Raw genomic sequence first — 19,312 nt, 5'->3', positions numbered from 1 at the left:
CACGGTGGGGGTCGAAATGTTTAGACGTCCCTCTCGTGTGGTGCAACGACAGCGTTCAGACGATCCCTTCCCCCCTCATCCGCCCCGGACTGCCCTGTCGGCTGAGTTCGTCGCGAGCAGTCAAACCTGTTCTCGCTGTTTCGGCATGCGCGCATGCAAATGACCCTCGGACCGGTCCCACTCTCGCTCTGCGGGGTGGGGGAAGCGAAGAGTGTCGAGGGGATCGCGAAGTCACTCGGACGGCTTCTGCGCCAGGAATGGTCGGTTCCCCGCACCACTCAGTCACGTGATTTTTGCGCTGGCAACTCGCGCGCACACTCCCCGTGGCTACTTGCTGAACGCGTGTTGTACGCTCTAGTTGTTCGCGTCCGTTGCGCGATGAACGTCATCGTCTGTTCCGTGTCAGTCCGTGTGGAGGGCGGCTAACCTGTTCGCCGTGCTCGGGAGTTCTCGTGAACGTCGAAAGCGCGTGCCACGCGAGTTTCAACTTAGTGCGACCTCTTTCTGCGCGTTTGTGATTCCGAGTGACCCACAGATTCGACAGGTCGCCGAGAAAGCGACGTCGGGCGGATTGACACAGTGGCCTAGGGTCACCGGCAGCCATGTACTCTTCGCTGACGTGTGGTCGCCCGCACGGTGGGAGTCGGTGAAGTCGCGACTGCTCTACGAATCACAGGTAAGTCCGTCTTTCTGTATCGTGTGCTCGGTGAAACTTTTGCGCGCACTGCAACAGTACACTGTGACGGAAGTTCGCCATTTTTCAATAATGTGCGCTCGTCCCCCAGTGGGAATCACGTGTTCCGGCCACCGGAGGAGTATTTTAGAGAGGCCTCTGTGTGCGGTGCTTCGGAGGGGGCGGAGGCACATCTGCCCACCAAGCCGTGCAACAGAATGCCTGGGGGATCACAGTCAGCCCCCCTCTTGCGATGATGTTCGAAGGGAGTGGTTGTTCCGCGAGCAGAATGAAACCGAACGTGCTTTTGCGACCTCAACAAACCACGATGACCTTTCGTACACAGCGCCGGGAGGGGCGGCGGTAATCTGGCGAACTGCCGTCGCGTAGCACATCTGCGCAGGCTTTCGTTCTCTTTGTTTCCCATCGTGCATTTCGGTTTTGTTCTCATTTCCAAACGCCTTCGGGTCAACGTCTGTCCGCCCGTTTGCCGGGTGTCATTCGTTGGGCGGAAGTGGCCTTCTGTCTGGGGATGCTCCCTTTCTCTCGGTGCAATACCGGCGGGTGTCAGCAATCCCGCTCCCGGGTTGCCCGTACCTGGGAGCCAGCGAGAATAAAATAAAACAAAAAAGTAAAAGCAGTTTCAAATTACTTCTGGGAAAAACAGTTCATTATTATCATTTAATTAATTATTTCTCGATTTATTCCTTATTGTTCACCCCTTCGGCTAGCAGGGGGGCTTAACTTCGTTTGTTCCTTGTCAATCACAAAGTAAATACGGAAGCGGCGCTTTCTATAAAATAAAGAACGTCGACTACGAGGAAATAACACTCGCATATACAGCGACCGAGCAAAAGGTGGAGACACGTAATAATTGAAGACACGAATTGTCCTCAGCGGAGGAGCGAAGTACGATTATTAAAACATCCCTCGGGGGATATTCTGGAAACTGCTAAACTGCGTGTGATGGTCCTCTTTCTTCTCACTCCTCTACTCTTTATCATCGCACAACTTGCGGGCCCAATCTTCAGGGAGTTGTACGTTTCGAGGACGTCAGCCCGAAAAAAAGGTCGAATCTTGGTTAAATTCTGTAGCGGGCTTCTTAGGGGTCGTTGCAAAAGACGCGGAACACCCTAGGGTTCGCAACAAGATACATCTTAGATAGCGACATGGGGAAAGGGCGGCCTTAAGACGGTTCAACCACCTTAAAATCATCCAGTACTCGATGCCCACGAATTTTTTAATGTTAGTGAGGGAAGGAGGACCAGATCGTTGAAGCATAAAGAGGATTCGGAACAAGACACGTTTGTACGTAGTGAGTGGCACGTTTGTGGTTGTCTACATCAGGAATTTCTTGTCTTATTGCTCACACAGTTTTTGCCTTAGTGTTGGCGAAGTCCCGTTGGAAGGTTAGGCCTTCATCCCACGCAAGCCCCAGATCAGTGTGACGCGAGACTTAGGGTCGGACCTTAATGTCGTTGATGTATTAGTCCGCGGTCAACTTTTTCTTCGAGTTGATGAAAAATATTCCAGCTCGTTTGGTCGGGTTGCTGGATAGGCCAATAACTTGTTTAAGTTGTTCATTTTAGTTAAAACCAAAAATATTGTCAGCATGTCTAAAATAAACGAATACGTACATGCGTCCCAAAAACAAAACAAAAGGTTCTTTTGAAGTAATCCCCACCCGACAATTTGTCATTTTAACTGTTGGCAGTGCGTCTTGTCCTACAATGCCCCAGCAACCAAAAATAGTCAAACAGTCATTTTCTGTGAGTCTTCTTCGCAATCTTCACTGTCCTCAACAATTGTTGGCGATCAGACAGAGCAAGCTATCCTCGTTCTGTCTGATCGCCGGTTTCTTCAGTTGTTATCCACTGCAACTTGACCATGGAAGTTTTCCAATGGTCACACTTTGCACAGAACACATGAACCGTTTTGTCATACACTAACCACATTTTCAAAGTCCATAGATCTCCTGGAAAGACAGGCGCCATACCTGAATTCTGGAAATCTTATTTCGTCAAACCAGTCCCAAAAATTGGAAACCCCAAGACTCCTAAAGATTTCCGTCCAATTGCCATTGGATGCTCTTCATTAAAAAGTTTTGAAAAAATAATCCATCCAGTAATTATCCAACACTGATTTTCTTACCGACCATCCTAACTCCACACAGTCCTACACCACAGGTCCACTACCGCAAATCTCCCCCCCCCCCGTACACTCTTCAGAGCACAAAAAAAGCCCCGAATCACCGAGCTCAACTTGGACATTCTCTCTTTTAATATTAAATCTGCTTATGATAGTGTAGAAGAACTCTTTATTGCGTACAAAAGACACACGCTGTACACAATACCCTTCACGGTTACAAAACTGTCGTTCACAGCAAAGGCTAATACAATGTTACAAAGGCTAATACTATAGTACAGTAAAGGCTAATACAATGTAATAAACAAGGATGAGATAGGAAGAAAAGAAACAATATTATTCCTAATTATACGAGTGTAGGATTAAACACTGGAGAAAAACATGACAAATTTACATATGAACATATATACACAACAGCGTGTGTATATATGTTCACAGCTGTGTAAAAGGACTGCTCCAGGGAGCAGTCCTTTTACAGCGCTGTAGTCATCCGAGCAGGCGCAGAAAGTTGGAATAATGTAAGGAGGGATCCTTGGCAGTGATGGACAGGTCCTTGGGAGCAGGTTCTAATGTCCTGTGAAGTGGTCCTTTAGAAGTAAGTCGATGGAGAAAGTTCTGCCTATATTTTTTATCCAATGCGAACTTGTAGAGGTCGCCATCCAAGGAGTATATGAACTGCAGCATTTTCACGGATAAGAACCGATTGCATAACTTTAACCTGTTTGGGGTGGCCTGGAGGACTGGATTGGCCCGAAGGCTTGGGACAGGGATCCTCCAACTGCAGTTAGCCCAGAAGTGTGGGTCCGAAATAATGCCAACCATCATTTTTACAACAAAGATGAGTCTTCTCTCATGGATAATTAGCATTAGCATTAGTAGAGGCATATGATGGAAGAAAGCAAGCTTATGCAGCATCAGCCAAAAAAAAAAAAAAAAAAAAAAAAACACACCACTCCCATTTCACCCCTCCGTTCGTTCGAAATACCTGTCCAGTTAATGGCAGGAAGACGTCTGATGTTTAGAGCTGCCGCCATCTGGGTGGTCCTTGGTGCAGGGGGAAGCCGAAATTTCCATATGGCCCACTTCAATAGCCAAAATTCGCCCGCAAAAATCCGTCTCAGATGCGTTGTGTCAGTTGAGGTCCAGATTTCTGCTCCATAAGGTATGGCCGGATAGACACATGTCTTAATATATCTGCACCCAACGACCTGGTCACGGACGTGCATTAGTTGTTGTTTAATCATTCACCGGAGTCGACAGAACTTTATTTGCAGATGGTCTGTGTGTGTGGTAGAAAGGAGAGCTTTTGTTCAAAAATAACGCCCAAATCTGTATGTTGTTGGATGGCAGAAATCGCGGATCCTCTTATATTGGGTTGCACCATTGTTGGGTTTCGTTTGTTTCCACTTCTCAGGATTGATGTGAAGGCCGAAACCGAAGAGGAAGGCCCGAGGTTTCGCAATGGAAAGAGGAACAGAGTATTGCGCACAATCCGTTGCATTTTACATCGGACAGTGAACACCAACCACGTGGTCAAGTTATTCTCCGAAAATCAAATATTCGCCAAAGGTTAGTGAACGAATGCAGTAGATGGTGATCAGGTTGCGTGGTCCCCTCACAATTGTAATCGATCAACTTCTGGGTCGAGACCTTGCTCATCACAATGAAATGAGAACCAACCCCAGAATAACCGGAGTCACCCTTTTCAAAAGTCCTATTTTCTTTTCATTTCACCGCGCATTCTTTTTATTTCTTCTTCTTCGCGTGCCAGCGTGTCCCTAACGCTGTCTGCATTTATTATTATTATTATTATCCGTTTATTTCCATAAGGAAATAAAACGGATAATATTGCGTGGGTGGCTGGGGTGGGGGTCAACTGAGCGGCCCTTTTTGCGGCTTTCATTTGTACGTGGCCGGCAACAGGTGTCACCGTGCGATGATCGCTCGTCCGTTGATGTACAATTTCGCCGCTGTCGGCCATAGTAATCTTTGGCACTCGGCACAGCGAATGGTTCCGAAACAAGTTCACTTCCGGTCGCGGTTTTTAAATCGGAGAGCGAAGGTTTACAACAACAACTTGCAATGCCATAACGATGACATTTATACTGCACGCAAAAACAATTGAGACATTTCAGTATTTGTTTATTATTCGGGGGGGGGGCGCCACCGTTTTCCAGGGAGCCAATGACGTTGCGTCGCCTCATCTAATACTTTGCCAAGTTGCATCTTTTCAATTCGTGCTCTGATGAAGGCAAGCCGACCTCGTTAAGTACGGCGAATACAAACATTCGGGAATCGCGAGGTGGTCTGAAACTTTGACCCTTCCCGCATCAGTGCTAAATACGGTGCTGTTCCTTGTCTTCTCCCAGTCTCCTGATCTCCTTTAGCCGGGGGCCCCTGCAGTGTGAACGGGAAATTTATTTTTTTATTCCCCTCGCCAGTAGACGGACACGCTCTGAAACCATGGAAAGGAGCATCGTACGGTGGGGTCGTCCAGCTGTGCACCTGTCACCCGAAAGTTCCGTACCACAACGAGAGCTCCAGTCAGGGGTTGCTTCAGTACCGCTGTTCACGATAACATTACGTTTCACGCTTTTTTTTCATTCGGGACCCCACTGCCCATACACAGATTCCTCTCCGAGACGTTTTTTGCAGGTATCCTCTATTGTCTCCTTCCCCCTCCCCTCCCGCAATCTGGGACATTGCGTTCGTGAGCGGTCTGTTTTTAATTGGCGACGAATCCGGAAAGAATTGCCCCGGCGGAGTGGGGATGAAAATGTGCACTGATGGGATGCACGCGGCACTGATTAATTACGGAAACACCCATCAAAAACGAAGGTTATTCGTGGGTCGCTCACTCAGTTCACGGGTCAAGCGCTTTTCTGCGCTACAGCCACGTGCGATATCTGTTGTAGTGGCTCCGGAAGTGAGTCCTACATTTCTGGAGCTTTACGGCGTGGGGGGCGGGGAGAGCGAGACCCACTTGAGAAACGGGACAAGTCCCTTCGTGGGATCGGAATTTTTTTTTTTTTTTTTAGCCGGCGGGATTGTAGTTTGAAGGAGGTCCTTCGAGCAACAATTAAGGGGAGAATCCGCACTGGGAGATCCGTTAATGTTATAATTGGGGGTGGGGTGCAGAAGCACGCAGTCCGATTAAGGCGGAGAGGTGTCTCTGGCAACGAGGATGCCACGTTTTGACCCCTTTCACCGTTTTCTGCGAGTTTCCTTGTGAACTACATTCGCTCACTTATTTCCCCCCCCCCCCCCAATCAGGTCAATTCGAGGGATGTCCTCGCGCTAAACTGGTACGACGATACGAAGCCGTGACCCAGTTGGCGAAGGAGCGTCGTGCGATCGACGCAGCAACGCGTACGATTACTCCGTCCGAACGAAATGAAATGGCTTCTCCTCCGCCCATCCCCATCCCACCCCTCCACTAAGTTTCCGCTGTTTGTTCCACGCCGTGGGTTGGGAATGGAGAGCAATTCCGTTGTCAGTTTTCCCCGATTGTTGCTCCCCATCCCCCGAAAGAGCGCGGCCCACGAGGCAGGGGTGGTTCACTTCTTCGAGCTGCGATTAGCGAAAATCTGTCGTTTTTATCTGCAATGTTTGAATCTTTTTTTCACAGATTTGCATAAAACTTAATTAGAAAAATGTTTGTTTTTTTCCTCTGCTCCTACTATCGCTCATCCTCGTTTATGACGTCGAACTCTCTCTCTCTCTCTCTCTCTCTCTCCTGTAAAGCCCCGGCTTGTAGCCGTGAAGGGCGTTTGTTGTGTCTTCAGAATGCGATAAAAAAAAAAAAAAAAAAAAAAAGAGTTCTTCTAAAAATGTTTCTTTCGTACAAGAGCCGCGTCGCGTCATCAGCGAGTTCCCGGGATCGTCTCCTTCCGGATATTTCAATTAGATCGGCTACGAGGGTTGCGGGGGTGAGGATTACTCGTCGGGGGGCCCCGCGGGTTGTTCGAAGTTTGACACTGCGAACATAATTGTCCGTCCGTGTTTTCTGAAGGAACGCAGACGAGAGTGCGAAGATCCTTTCGTCCGTGAAGCCGACATTTCGCTGAGTAGTGTCCCCCCCTCCCCCTCCCGCCGAGTACGAACGTAGCAGTCGAAGTGCGTTGTCGGCACGAGAAAACGGGTTTCGTTCAAGATGGCGACAACGAAAGTGGCGGCAATTGCTCAAAATGGCGGTCACTGCGACTGACCTTTGACCTGAAGCGCATTCCGAGGGTGCTTTCGCACGAAGGTTGAACGAATTGGTGTTGGGGCCAGGGGCCCCTGCTGAGAACACGACGATTCGTCCGATTTCCCCGCTTCGGTGGGTCGGAAGGGTGCGGGAATAATTCTTAGACGTCGCATATGCACACCCGATTCACGGGGGAGGGGGAACACTGTGTCCGTTGGCCTTTGAACCGGTTGGTTCGTTGAAAACGCAGAATTCGCCTCCAACCCGGATCGAGGACGAACAAGAAATGGAGATGTGGTGGTGGTGGTGGTCGTACTGTGTGGACTGTTGTGGTTGCACCACAATGTGCTACAAAGAAGAGAGAGAAAGAGAGAAAAAGGAACGATGAACGCTTAAACCTCTCATTAAAGTGGCCAAATGAACGCAATGTTTCTGGAATGATCGGTTCCCGGTTGAACAGATGGCAGCACCTCCTGGGATTCCCTGCTTCGGTTCTTTTGTTTAATCCTTACGGGGATGGGGGGGGGGTGCAGTTCACGTTAACGCCGAAGCGCACTTTCTGAATACGATCTTAAAAGAAAAATGCTTTTTCTTCTGCTAGCGAATCTTCTCAAAAGTGAATCCGAATTGAATTTCTCCTCAAGAAACCTCTCAACTCTTCCTAGCAGCAGGAACAAGCCCTGCTGCTAGGAAGTTTCCCGTCCCTAGCCCCGTGGAGGCAGGTCGCTACTACCTTTATGTATTACACTATTTAATTCTCAATTTTTAAAACATTTTGATCTTTTTGCTTGATCAATTTAACTCATTTAGAAAGTCAAGGAGCATTCCTCTATTTCCAACAGTATCCTTAATATTTATACAATATTTATATAATGCAACTACAGCTGTTGCGGTAACTTCTAACATCCGCAAGCATGCGGGGATATGAACCCGAGGGTTCAGGTAGTGTCAGGCACACTACGAATGCTATTCACCTCTTTAAGGTAATTTACAAATATGTTATAATTTTCTTTATTTTCAAAGAACCTCCGCATCTCATGAGGAGAGGATGCTCCTAAATGGCTAATTAGCCTTCGCCTTGGTATGTCATATTGTGGGCATTGGAATGTAATGTGCTGGCTATCCTCAGTCTGTCCGCAACGACAGCGATCGCTGTCTACGAGACCTAGCTGGAATAGCCGCAGTCGTAGTTCATGTCCTGTCACCACCATTGCCTGGAAAACCCCAAGTTTAGGCCACTTACTTATCCGTTCAAGCCGCGAGATGTCAGGTATCATCTCAAATGTTATCCTGCCCTTAGCAGAAGCTGCCCAGCGCTCCTGCCAGAGGCCATGAATGTCCAGTGAGATCCGCTTGTTCTCGTCCTTCAGGTCAGATCTGCCATAGGTTTTCCCCGCTTCTGGGCAGCTACAGACGCCCATGAATTCCAAGGGTTGGTTATCTTGGTGCGGTAACTCATCAGTCTCCCTAGGATCAGGAGATCAACTGGCATAGCTCCCACTATTATCTGTAGGGCTTCTGTGGAGACGGTGCGGCACGCCCTGGTCACGCACAGGAGTGCAAATCTTTGTGCGGCCATCAGGTGGCGCCTCACAACGCAACCGTCAATTGCCTGACCCCAGGCTCCACAGGCATATTATTATTATTATCAGTTTATTTAACAAACACCCCTGTACAGAAATTTCCTAGGAGGGTGGCGCATACATACATCACTTATTAGAGTGTAACATAGGATTAAATATCAGCAAATACATAAGATATATACACATAGAGGAAGAATTACATACAGACGTCATGCATTCACAGAAAAATTACAAAACAATATATGTACATAGAGAAATTACAAAACAATGTACGTACATAGAAAAATGACATCGTCATTTACACTATGAATTGGTCCTCATTTTTTATTCTCTGAACAAAAGGAATACCCTCAATCCTATAAGAATCTTTTGGAATATAATATATCGTTCATTTAAGATTTTTATCAGTGTTATTATTGGCACAAAAAGGCACTTATGAAGTATGTCTAAGTTTCTTCCTTTTATTCCCCAGTCTGACCGGGTAATGCGCCTTAGTTTCCCGTACAGATTTTTGATCTTATCCCGCATGGCCTTCGCATGGGGTATAAAGTTCAATCCCTGATCCAGGTTGACTCCTAGGTATCTGACCACTGGAGCAAATTTCAAAGGGAGTCCACCAAGGCCCACTGTAGGAGGTCTTGTAGGGCTGAACTTACCCTTTGAGCATCAAGCACAACGACTTTGTAGGTGATATCATTAACTTGTGGGTTGAAGCCCAGGCTTGGATCTTGGTCAGCGCCCAACTGGCCTTGGTCTCAAGTTCTAGGCGAGCGTTTGCACCCACCAGGACAGCGACGTCGTCTGCGTATGCTACTATTTCCACGCCATTCTAGTCTTGGTTTAGTAGGTCATCCAAGACGAAGTTCACATATAGGGCCCAATGATGGAGCCCTGTGGAACCCCTCTGGAGACTACGTGGGTAACCTTCTGGAAGCGGTTCCTTCCTCAAAGTAGCTACGCAGCAGACGAAAGAGTGCGTCCGGGCAACCCACAAGTCTCAATCGGCTTAGTATGCTCTCCCACCAGAGCCGGTCAAAAGCTCCTGTGAAGTCCAGAAAAATGCCCGCGGGTGCAGTACGAAGGGGCATGTTTCAGAGGCCCCGCATGAACGTCATTAAATAAATATTTTCAAGTAGGAGCGCAACACAACATCCCACACGCCGACGAGCGGCAGGGCCCCATCTTTTTTTTTTTTTTTTTTTTAGCAGCTTGAGAAAAAGAGAACAAAATACGGCGTACGAAAAGAAAACAGGAGAGAGAGAGAGAGAGAGAGGATACCCTGGAAGAAGCGCATAAAGTAGAACCCCTTCGATCGTACCACTCTCACAATTTCCAAACTTCACCGATGTCAACTTAGTTTTTCTTCTTGTAATTCGATCGAAGTAATATTTGTAATAAAAGAGAGAAAAGAGGGTGCAGAAAGACAGAAGCGATGACACATTTGAACTGAGGATGCGGGCCACGGGATCCTCTTTTAGTAGAGCAGAGATGAAGGGCTTTCATAAAGTTCCGTCTGTCATCCTTGTTTATTGTAGTAATGTGTTGTTGTTCTTTATAACACGTTTCACGTTATAAATGAGTCCCTTGGGTCTACTTTCGGGTGTTAAGTGTCTCCACTTTAATATAAGAAAAGATTTAAAGGAAATTTCTTTAGCCTCCATTTACTGCTCTCAATTGTATTAATTTTACTGCCAGAAAATGTTCTGATAATGAAATAATAATTATGTAACGCAACAGGAATTTTGTTATTTTAATTATTTGCTCCGATGTTCTGTTGTGATTTCCCCTTTAATCGCAGCTAATCTTAATTCTATATATTAATATCAGTGTAACTAATAATACTTTAATTATGAGCATTTTTCTTTTTCTTTTTTAGCAGTGTGATTCAGTTGTTTTCGTTGCTGTTGAATAATGTTTAATGATTACGCTTATAATCATTGGACTTGGTTACAGCCAAAGAGGACACGGTTGCATCCATTTTACTGGCCGCAATTGTCCTGCCAACATGAATTAATTGGCTGTCGAGATTTATGTTTTCCACTTATATTTCGATTTATTGTACAGTGTCGTGTAAATATGATTATTGTTTTTATCGTTGCTGCTGCCCACTTACTTAAACCCTCTGTTGTGGTAATGAAGACATTCTCTGCTGTGCCTTTCACTAGCCAACTGTTCCTTTGTAGTAGATGCTTTTATAGTTTAAGGTTTGTTTGATGGATCGCTGAAGCTGGTGGATTATTCCTTCGTTGTAACGTTGCTGGTTGTTGCTCTCTCCTTATTCAAGTCTTCAGAAGTGTTTCTGTGAATTGTATTGTTCACAGTTTTGTATTATACCGTTTAAAAATGTTCACTCCAAATGTGAGTGATCCCTTCAAGTACACCAAGTTACTTCTTTTGTCGTTGCCTTAGCGCTCATCCTCTCTCTCTCTCTTCTTTTAATTTGGTAGAATTCACTTCTTGTGGTGATGAATTATGTTTTTGTCGGTCTACTCGATTATTACAATTAATAATATCAGTTAAAGTGATCGATTCTTTTATTGCCTTTAATTGTATATAGTAGCTATTCTTTTGTTGTTCTTTCTTGAGAGGTTGCCTGCTTGCAGAAGCTTTAATTGATTCTCCAATCACTTTTACTTGATGTATTTTCTTTCTTTAATCAGTTTAGTCTTCAAAATTCTCTTCATCACTAAGTTTTAGTCGCCGCAATTCTCTTTCGTGCTTCTGAAATTCGTTGCTTCAAAAGGTGATGCAATCGTACATATTATGGTTTTCTATATAACTTATTGATTTCATTTATTTGCTGTAAGCATCTAATTCCTTCTGTTCTTTTCCCTACTAGCAGGGTTGATTGGGCTATCTTCCTCGCTACTTAGGGCTCTAATCTATACTCCTCCTGTTTAGGGTTTTTCTTTTTTTGTCCCTCTAAGATTGCTCCTCCTTTGAGGGACTGAAGTTTCTCTACTAGTTTTATTCCTATTTATTACTCTTACTTTTCTTGTCTCTTTTCTCCTTCCCAAACCTTTCTTTTCTGGTTTCCACTAAGTGCAATTATATAGTAGTTCCTCGAGCGCCTCCACGTAGCTACGGACGGGAGTCGGGATGCAGGTAGCTTGCTCCCTGCCTCCCGGCTGCTAAGATTCCAGGGCCTGCAAACACACACACACACACACACACACACACACACACACACACACACACACACACACACACACACACACACACTTGCTGGCTATAAATAACCTACAGATGCTACAGCGGTATATAGGGGTAACCCTGGAGGCCTCAGTCAACACAAGAATACCTTGTCCCTTGTTCCCCCTTGTAATTCTTGTTACTTATTAGCCAGTCAAAGTCACCGCCAACACAGTTCAGGGCGCTCAGTATCTTCATGGGGAGAAACCTTTCAGTGAGTGCAAGCGTCTTCTGGTGAGCCACAAGTGCGAGTGACGATCTTACGCTTGCTTGTGGGATCCTCCAACAGCAAGCTTTTGGAACTCTTGGAGGATCCAGACATTCGGAAAGGATATCTCACCTGTGAGAAGTTTCTCTGTGAAGACCAGCATCTTTTCCACGATCAGCAACTTCACCCCTGGAATGTCGAGTGCTTGTGCCATCGTGGTGGTTATGGTAGCGGGAGGCAAACGAAGCTTGCTGTTGGCCCATTTCAATAACCAATATTGGGCGGTGTACACCCGCTTAAGATTTGTAGGTGCGGCTGAGGCCCGTATTTCTGCACCATAGAATGGCGGGATAGATCGTGGAGGCGATGAACTTTTTAAGATGTCGGACGTGTAGCAGATGCTGCTTTCAGATCTACCGTAGACGAGGAAATTCGCTACTCATTTCTTCGATCTGGTTGACAAAGGACATCTTTTGGTCACATAGAATGCCAAGGTCTCTGTGCGAAGGTACATTTCGTATTGCTGCCCTTTCGACTTGAGTATAGTATTCGAACGGATTTAATATAACTGAATTCGAACTGCTGGTTAAAACAAGTAACGCGGACATAATAGGGCTTACAGAGACACCCGGAAATTGGGGATGATGAGTTTCAGTACGGCTTGTATAATGTATTTAGGAAGGATAGGGTAGATAGAAGGGTTGGTGGGGTAATGCTTCTTAATAGAAGCAGCCTGAGTGCGACGATAGCTTTCCCGGATTCAGACATTTCACATGCTAGTATAGAGTCTGTATGGTGTGAGATAGTTGGAAACAAAGGTACAATGCGAGTAGGCGTAATCTACAGACCAGGTGATTGTGAAGACTATGACAAAAGCCTCTACATGCAAATGGAATGGGCAAGTAAGCGTCAATGCCTTATTATGGGTGATTTCAATTTGCCTCTAATTGATTGGAGTAAATGGGAAGGAAACTCGACATGGGGAACAAAATTTTTAAATCAACTAGATGACTGTTATTTGTATCAACATGTCAGGGAAAGTACTAGAGAAAAGAATATCCTAGACCTCATCATCACACATGAATCAGATGACATAACAGGGCTGACAGTAGAGGAACCAGTAGCAGGAAGTGATCACGCAGTTCTATGGCGGATGATGATGAGAGAGAGAGGTAGCAGAAGTAAAAGGCAAAGGAATGGGTTTTAATTTCAGAAAAGGAAATTACGATGCCTTAAGGTACTACATGGCCTCTATTAACTGGGTAGATATCGCGTAGAGAATGAATACAATTGAACTGTGGTACGCTTTTAAAACATTAATCACAGATGCCTTGAATCCGTATATACCATTAAAAAAATACTCCACGAGGAGGGTTCCAAGTTGGATGACTAGTGAAGTTGCCGCATTACTTGAGCACAAAAAGGTGGCATGGAAAGGTTACAGAGCAATAACTGTAACCAAGTACCGAAGCCTATAACAGCTACAAGATGATCTGTAATAGAGCCACAGAAAAAGTTAGGATGGCAAAGGCAGTTTATGAGAAATCGCTAACAAAGAGAGCAAAGAAGGGGGGGGAGATAAGGAATTCTTCACATATATAAATGGCAAGAAGAGCAGGACAAACCAGATCGGACCGTTATGTAATGGACATGGAACAGTATTAGATACCTCAGCTGAAGTTGCAGATGAACTCAATTTTTATTTATTATTTTTTTTTTTTTTTTTGGCTGGTGAAGCCATCGGCTTCCTTGCACCATGTGGCCATTACTAATAGTAATATCGTGGGCAGACTTATGTGGGGGTTCGAGCCCGTGACCACGAAATAGGGAGGATGCGGGAAGGTCAGGGAATGACCACCGCAAATCCCTGGAGCAATATGGCCTTAGGTTGCTAATGCTCCTAAAAACGGAATAACAACAACGACCACTTCCGTGGGTTGATTTGAGGGTCAATTACAGTTCACTCGAAAGGAAGTACTGTTATTGCGCGTTCCTTCATCTGCTTTTGGCGCCATTTACTTGGCAGCAAACGCTCGTTCAAAGGTTTGCGAGGTTGCGTGTAGGTGTTCTTTAGCACGTGCGTCAAGTAGGAGAAACCCCAAAATATATTTGCCGAAATTCCCGCTTTAAATTTTCTCGCGTGATTGCTTTAAGATTTTTTGTTTTTTGGCAATGAAGCGTTGCTCGGGTCCCTCGATTGTGGTGCGGCTGAATCCCGTTCCACAGGAACTGCGTGCCAAGTTGCTTCTTCGTCCGTTTCTCTTTCTTCTGCTACGGACCTCACACCAAGACCAAGTTACAAATTTGTTGGTGGTCGGGGAAGATGTGAGCAGCGCCTCTTCCCGCGTACCCTTCTTGGGGCTGCAGTACTGCCAGGCCCTTGTGTCGCTTGCAGTTTCTTCTCGCAACTTTATTTGGCAGCTGCTAATAATAGGAGGGAACGATGCCTTCCTCGAACACAACGTTCAACTTTCATACGCAGGACCGTAAGGTCTTGGAATAAGAAAGTGTCAGTGCGTCTGATGCAGCTACTGTACTTTGAAATTTCAAGTTTTAACACGCGAGTGCTGTGGATCGGGGTTTCCTTGTGGTTGCCGCGGTGACCTTGACCTTTTTTGTGGACGTGTTTGCCGACGATCTCTAATACACCGTTGACCCGGTTCTGCGGCGTCTTTTCATTGCATTTTTAATGCGTTTCGACGATCTTTCTCGAAATTTTGGAAAAAAAACTTCAACACTAAGGCGTTGTTAAATAACCGCTAGCTTTTTTTTTTTATTATTTTGGTGGCTCCCACGTTTGGGCATCCTGGTGGGAGTGGGATTGCTGATCCCACCGATATTGCCCTACCTCTGGTGAGTGCGGGATTTGTGTTCTATGGACGTGTTATGTCCGAGAAGAGTTTGTAGAGCCCGGCCCGGCTTCTCGTGCTCAGGGGCGGGCATCAGACAACTGCTGCCCAGGTGTTGGCCACTCCCTAGTGGCGAAGTTGCTTGACACAAGCAACAACAACACACCACGCATTAAACGTGCACGCTTTTCAGATCCGCTCTACACACGTTCCGCATCATCATCGATGACCCAACAATGAATGGAAACCGACCTGTATTCCCCCCCCCGCCCCCTTCGTTCTGCTACATGCATCTTGTTTGTGCAGGACAGAAAACACTATCCTCTTTTGTTTTGTTTTGTTTTGTTTTTTCTTTTGCGTCCCTTTTCTTTTATGCGTTCTTCAGTGTTGCTGTTACATTTGCGTTTTTTTTAATTGTTATTTTATTTATTTTTTTAAATTTTATTTATTTTATTATTTATTTTTCTTTTTTTTTTTTTTTTCCTGTTGTTTCGCGTTGTACAGTGATATTACGTTTCTTTTTTTTTTCTTTTTTTTGCACCGCGGGAAAATTAAAATTTTTCTTCTCTCCCACGGTGTGGGTCCATCTTTTGCCAATATCGGGTGGGTCACAACCTCGAATTGAGACAGTACGAGCACAATTGGGATTAGCCCACCCTCCCGTGGTGTGGACGAGTACCCAGAATGATCTGTCCGGGTCACTGATGCTTCTGCGTAGCCAAGCGGCCAGACACAACAACAGACAACACACACACAAACCTAGTTGCACACACACATCTGGCCCATTTGCAGTGTTCTTCACAGATATCCGAGGTGGAGTTGAGCAGACGTTCTAGGAGCCGCCCCTTAAAAAAAACACATGTCCACGGGAGAACACGGTGCGGATGGGGGCGTATGTATGCCTGCGACACACACACGCACGCACGCAAACAAAGCACAGTTGTCTTTTTGACTTTGCTGAGAAAAGTCGGCATTTTTGGTGTCTACTTCGAGATGGGTTTCCGTGGGTTTTTCTTCGGGAAATTCCACTCCTCCTCCTCCTCCGTCCTCCAGCGAAAAACCGCGTGCCACTCAGTCGCACGTGATCTGCCTCATCTGTCCGAACGTCGTTTGCATTTGGTCCGGGAGTGCGTTTCGCCGAATATTTTTATGTTTTTTGCGCGTTCGCCCGTTCACGCTTTCGACACAGAGCCACTAACTGACGGGATTTGCGGGGTCACCGGGGTGCGCCGTCGTATGTCGTCGGGAATCGAAATCGGGACAAATCTAAAATTTGCACGTCCGGGGGTGTGGGAGAAGGGAACAGGATGTTGCTGTGCCGCCGAAACATTACACCCGTTCCACTTTGTCCTCGCATTTTGCCACCTACGGAGATTCCCCTCCGTCGCAACTCGTGGGGGCGCGACTGCTTCCTCAAATGATTCCTTCCGTGCTGCACAGTAAAAGTACAAAACACGTGTGTGTGTGTGTCTGGGTATCAAGGGTGGCCCCTAGGCATAGCCCATCTCCACCTAGTGGATCCGTATTGGATGTAGGACCTCTGCAAAGGAGCAGCCAACACCTGTGCAGCTGCCGTCTGGTGCCTGTCCCCAGGCGCGAGTAGCCAGGCCTGTTTTTTTTTTTTTTTTTAAACTTTTACATGCCAAAGTGCACGAAATCCCGCACCCACTGGAGGTAGTGCAATACCAGTGGGTGCCCGCTATCCCGCTCACAGGCTGCCCAGGCCTAGAGCCCGCAAAAAAAAAAAAAAAAAAAAAAACAAGGCTGGAGCTCCAAAAACCCATTGAAGTCACACAGCCAAGACAAACAAACATTTTTTAAAGAGACCTGCAGTTATCAGTAGCATTATGTATATCAGTTATCCTATTAAGTTTAGTATTAACAAGGAAATAAACTGTTAACATTGATTACATTATTTACATTCCAGTGAGGTTTACCACTCTCTCTCTCTCTCTGATCAGTTCTAGCAACAGAATTTGAGAATTATTTACAGTCGTTTTTACAGCAATATTATTCTTAACAGCAATATTAGTTGTTACTTACCAATAGTTACATTTATTTCTGGTTTGTACAATTTTAAAGACAGTCCAGTAGTTTCAGGAAATATAGTCTCATTGAATTTCTTCCCCGGTAGAATCTGAGCTTGTAAAGTATTGGGCGATAGAAGTTCCTCGATGCGATTTCCATGTAGAAAGTTCACATGGTATTCCTGAGCTTTAGGCAGGAGAGGAAGTTCCCAGTATGCACTAAAGCACTCGCAGTAGCACTGAGCCTTCTTGCAGAAGGTTTTCTTATACTTGTAGCTATAAGTTATCAGTCAGAAAGCAGAAATTGGAGTTTTGTGTTCAATAGGCTTGATGGCATTTCAGATTATTGCAGGATTCTTTTTATGGGGAGAAGATCTTATTTTATTTATTTATTTTTTTTATTTATTTATTATTTTTTTTTAAAGTAAGATTTCATAAGAGAGAAGCGTGTTGGGGTGCACAGAAGTATGGATGTTCTTAACTGTATGGTTAAGCAATTATTTACATTTCTTCGAGGTTAGCTTCCTAATAATTTAGGCCCGTTTATACACGTGAGCTTCTTGTAATCCCATCCAGCATCACTTAGAGGAGAAAGGGGTCTACCTGTCATTTCCTGTTGCGTCGATGGCTATCTTCCTATATGTTCTTCCCAAAAGTGAGTTAATCTGGATCATTATGACACCACAGTAGAGTTTCTAGCCGCAATTCTTTTCTTGAAAACTGCCGCAGAGAACTGTTGAAATGTAGTGAAGACATCAGAATTTTCGACGAGCAAATGTACATTATTTTCTGAGAGATTATTTATTTTACTCAGCAGTACCTGTCTTTCATTCGAATAATCGTTACATTCAAAGAGAACGTGCTGCCATGTCTCAGATGCTCCGCAGTGACAGAAAGGATCAGGCTCAAGGCTCCTTTCGAAAAGTTTAGCCCTGAGCGATCCGTGGCCAGTCATTAGATATGATGTAGTCATGCTAGGCACAAACCATTTTGAGACTGTGGGTAATGATGCGAATTCAACATTTGAAATGTATCTTCGTGTAACCTCACCGTGTTCACTTTCAGCCCATCTTTGCTGCCAAACAGCGGTGAGTTCCTTCCAGAGTCTTCGTTTTTCCTCTTTTATTCTGTTCGTAGGGTCTGTTACAATGTTAAAAATATTTACAGAAATTCCTTTTTTAAGATTGTAGATCATACCCCTGTAGGAGATATAAAGGTCCAGAGGCAGGGTTCCTGCTAGAACTTGTAGAGCATTATTCGACACCGTCCGAGGAGCTTGTAGAAGTGTGAGCAACACCGAACGCTGTAATGAAAGAAGTTTAGTCCTGGTCTTAGTTTTTGAGACCCTCCAGAACCAAACACCTGCTGCGTACGCAGCAATCGGTAGGAAGATAGTCTTATAGTATAAAGACAACGTCTTTTTGCTGAGGCCCCATTCTTTTCCGGAAATCCTTGCGATTCCAGCCGTGAAGTTTTTAATTTTCTCAGAAATTTTGGATACGTGAGTATGAAAGTTTAGTTTGTCATCTATTGTAAGTCCCAAGTACTTGGTGCTGGATACGTAGGGGATTTGTGAGCCATTTAGGATAACTCTGGGAGGTCTGCCGTAATTGAATTGCTTTCGAAAAACCATGAAATTAGTTTTTGTAGGGGAAATTTGAGTTTATTTAGATTGGCCCAGTTGGATAAATCATCCAATATTGTTTGGAAGCTGCAACGGAGCGTTGTGGGGCATATGAAGCGTCGCCTTCCTCGTGAGGGTTCTTCTCAGTAAGTGAGGAACTTCGCAGATTTTTGTACCGCACTTCGCTTTCGTCAGCCGAAACCCATTCGATCGGAATTTCCCTCCCCGATCGCACACCCCTGTTCGATGCCTTACCCTTCCGTCCGGCTTTGGTTGATTTTATTTCTCTCTCTCTTTCTGTTAAATAATTCTTCTCTCTCTCTCTCTCTCTCTCTCTCTCTCTCTCTCTCTGTTAAATTATTCTTCTTTTCTCTTTCTCTCTCTCTCTTTCTCTGCATTTCACGCGCAGAATGAAGTCCCTTCGGAGACTCGAAGCAATCCTGATTCCGTGGATCAAGTGGGCAATTGGATAGGAGCTGACGGGTTACTGAACGTCCGTGTAGTCGGAGGATACCTCCAGCGGTGCCTACAACCTATTGCGATCATGTGACAACAACACCTTATTGACATCTTGTGACAACGTAACCCACTGTACGCATCGCCAATCTGATCTGCCCCGACATCGTACATAAATAAACAGGTTGTGGCAGTCGAGTCCTGGGTATTGCGATGGATGAACAAGGGTCACGGGCAACGCACTCACTGTTGGACCCCAGGGGTGTTTTATATTCCAACCTAAATGTAACTCTTTAACTTTGGGCATTAGCATTTGCATTAGGCATATGATGTAAGAAAGCAAAGCGCATGCAGCATCAGCCAAAA

At 45.4% G+C, this 19,312-nt stretch overlaps 1 protein-coding gene across 1 annotated transcript in view; it reads left to right on the top strand.

The window, feature by feature from the left end:
- Positions 1-380: 380 nt before the first annotated feature.
- LOC150081133 (uncharacterized) overlaps positions 381-19,312 on the top strand; it is an 83,633-nt gene continuing 64,701 nt past the window's right edge. Inside the window, exon 1 of the mRNA XM_090381295.1 lies at positions 381-676. The gene's annotated coding sequence lies outside the window, so the exon portion shown is untranslated. The remainder of the gene's footprint in view (positions 677-19,312) is intronic.

The sequence above is a fragment of the Mastigoproctus giganteus genome, chromosome 9 (assembly GCF_048544385.1).
Source record: "Mastigoproctus giganteus isolate SK-2022 chromosome 9, ASM4854438v1, whole genome shotgun sequence".
NCBI lineage: Eukaryota > Metazoa > Arthropoda > Arachnida > Uropygi > Thelyphonidae > Mastigoproctus > Mastigoproctus giganteus.
Note: the sequence above shows the minus strand (reverse complement) of the source record. Positions and strands in the feature narration are given on the sequence as shown.